The sequence below is a fragment of the Physcomitrium patens genome, chromosome 3, assembly GCF_059467195.1.
Source record: "Physcomitrium patens ecotype Gransden chromosome 3, ASM5946719v1, whole genome shotgun sequence".
Lineage (NCBI taxonomy): Eukaryota > Viridiplantae > Streptophyta > Bryopsida > Funariales > Funariaceae > Physcomitrium > Physcomitrium patens.
The window spans coordinates 7,007,117-7,010,460 of NC_143412.1; positions in this window are offsets into that span (position 1 = coordinate 7,007,117).

A 3,344-nucleotide genomic window follows, 5' to 3' on the forward strand; every position below is an offset into this window, starting at 1 on the left:
ATCCTTAGTATTTTTTTTGTCCGCAAGTCCTCTCCTCTATTTGTCTTCTGTAATATTAGACATCTTCTCTCTTTTAAGTGTTATCATGGCAGAACTTCTTGAAATGAAGAGTGCAATGGCACAAATGCATGAGCAATTCAGGGAGTTAATGCTTGCAATGCATCAACTCAATTTACCACCACAAGGAGCAACAAGATTGGCAGGAAGTGAAGATATAGAAATGGTTGGAGCTGCTTCAACATCTGCACCAAACCATGTCCTTTCTCCTATGGTGGAACGCCCTTCAAATGTTAGAGAACCAAGAATTGCCCTACCCGAGAAGTTTGATGGCACCAAATCTAAGTTTCGAGGATTTATCAATCAAGTGCAACTTGTGATTGAACTTCAATCCCAAAGCTATCTAACTCCAGGATCACAAGTTAGATTCATTGGTACACTTCTTTCAGGTTCGGCACTATTGTGGTTTTCATCTTTTTTTGAACGACGATATCTAATATTGGATAATCTAGAGGCTTTTTTGGTGGAGTTTCGATCCATGTATGGAGAACATGATGCAATTCGTGTTGCAACCAATAAGATCCGTATTTTACAACAAGGTAATCAATCAGTAACGTTATATGCTTCACAATTTTGACAACTTGCAACTGATATCAAGTGGGATGATGCTGCATTTATTAGTCAATTTCTCTACGGATTATAATATGAGGTAAAAAAATTAATGCTCAACTTACCTGATCCTCAAACATTGAGTCAAGCAATTGACTTTGCTGTCAAGTGCGACAATCGCCTTTTTGAATTTCGATTTGAGAACCGTACAAGTGGACCTCAATATTACTATAATTCAATGGCAACACCAACACCTCTTCAACACATACATTCGGAAGTAGAGGATATGCAAATTGATGCAGTACGTTTCAAACCTCTTACTGAGCAAGAAAAGACTCGTCGTCGTCAAGAAGGATTATGTTTATATTGTGGAGAACCAAAGCACACTGCTCAACATTGTCCAAAGAAACGACTCAATCAGAAAATGAGGAGTATGGCTGTGAAAGAAGATAATATGTTGGAAAACGAGTTTGTCCAGCTACAATAGGGACCGTGCGGCTGGAACCTTGCACAACTTCTAGTAAAGGTCCTATTCTCTCCTCAGAGCCCTCTCCTTGTTTTACATTAAATGTTATTTTAGGACCTAAACATTACAAAGTCTCTCCCTTGTTAGATTCAAGAGCCTCAGCGTGTTTTTTAGATGAAGAATTTACTAAAAGACATAGCATAACTTTAGTGAAGAAAACTAAACCTGTTCATGTAGAAGTCATAGATGGTGGTCCATTGTCTTCTGGAGATATTACTCACGAAACTCTTCCTATAGAAGTAATAATCAATGGTCATAATAGTTTTGTAGTATTTAATATCATTAGATCTCCCTCTAATCCAGTCATTTTAGGTTTATCATGGTTAGAAAAATACAACCCTCAAATAGACTGGATTTCTCGAACTCTTACTTTTTCTAAAAGTATAACTAATAATGTAGTTAAGCAAGTAGAGAGTCATAAGTCCAGTTCAATTAAACCCATATTTATAGGTGCAAAAGCTTTCTTGCATGCTGCTAAGAAAGAATCACCATACATTATTTATGCTACACCCATTTCTACTGGTGAAAAGACTTCAAGTGGCATTCCAAGCCAATATCAAGAATTTCAAGATGTATTTGAAAAAAAGAATGCGGATACACTCCCGGAACATCGTCCCTATGATTGCTCAATTGACCTTCAAGAAGGAGCACAACCGCCATTCAGACCAATCTATAGTTTATCACAAAATGAGTTGGCTGAACTCAAGAAGTATATTGAAGAAAATCTAGCCAAGAATTTCATACGCCATTCTAAATCTCCGGCGGGAGCTTCAATTCTATTTGTGAAGAAAAAAGATGGATCATTGCAGATGTGTGTTGATTATCGAGGACTCAACAAGATTACCATCAAAAACAAGTATCCACTACCTTTAATATCCGGACTTCTTGATCAGCTGAATCAAGCTAAGATCTATACAAAAATAGATCTTCAGAGAGTATACAATCTAGTACGCATCAAAGAAGGAGATGAATGGAAGACTGCGTTTTGAACTAGGTATGGACATTTTGAATACAAAGTCATGCCTTTTGGACTTACAAATGTACCAACAGCTTTTCAACATCTAATGAATGATGTTTTTTGAGAGTTTTTGGACGATTTTGTAGTATGTTATCTAGACAACATCTTGATCTATTCTAAGAATCCAAAAGAACATGAACTTCATATTCGTCATGTGTTACAAAAATTAAGAGATGTAGGACTCTATGCCAAGATAGAAAAGTGTGTATTCCATACTACTCAAGTCAATTTTTTAGGTTACATCATTTCAAATGATGGACTTATGATGGACCCTAAGAAAGTTCAAACTATTATAAATTGGAAGATCCCAAAAACGGTAAGAGATGTCTAATATTTTTTGAGATTTGCCAACTACTATCGGATCTTCATCAAAGACTTTTCTTGAGTTGCAGCTCCACTTACACGTTTGACTTGTAAAGACAAACTCCAATGGAATCAAGAAGCGGAAGTTGCTTTTGAATCTTTGAAGACAGCGTTTGTTTCTGTACCAATCTTGTATCGTGTTGATTTTTCCAAAGCATTCTTTATGGAAATAAATGCATCGAACTTTGCTCTAGGTGCGGTTTTATCACAAATGGGAATAGATGATAAACTTCATCTAGTAGCCTTTCATTCAAGAAAATTCTCAGCAGCAGAAATCAATTATGAGATCCACGACAAAGAATTTCTTGCAATTGTGGATTCTTTTCAAGAATGGCATCATTATCTAGAAGGCGCTTGTAGTCCAGTCACCGTGTATACGGATCACAAGAACCTCAAATATTTTATGTCAGCACGCGTATTAAATCATCGCCAAGCTCGTTGGAGCATGTCTTTATCAAGATTCGAGTTCATTATCACTTATCGGCCAGGAAAACAAGAAGGTTTATTCGATGCCTTGTCTAGACGTTCTTATCTTGCACCAAAAGAAGGAGATGCAGCTTTTGAGCAACAAAGAACGGTTCTCTTGAAGCCGAAACAATTTTATCTTAAAGCAATAAAATCAACATTGACTGTTGATTTAACTTTCCTTAAGCAAGTCCAGTTAAGTATGTCTTCAGACCCTCTTGTTCATGATATCAAGAACAATTCTTCTAAATCTCATGATCCATCTAAATTTGAATTCAAGAACAACCTACTCTATTTCGAAGGACGCCTATATGTTCCAGAAGGAAAAGCACGTTTACGTGTTCTTCAAGCTCGTCACGACTTCCC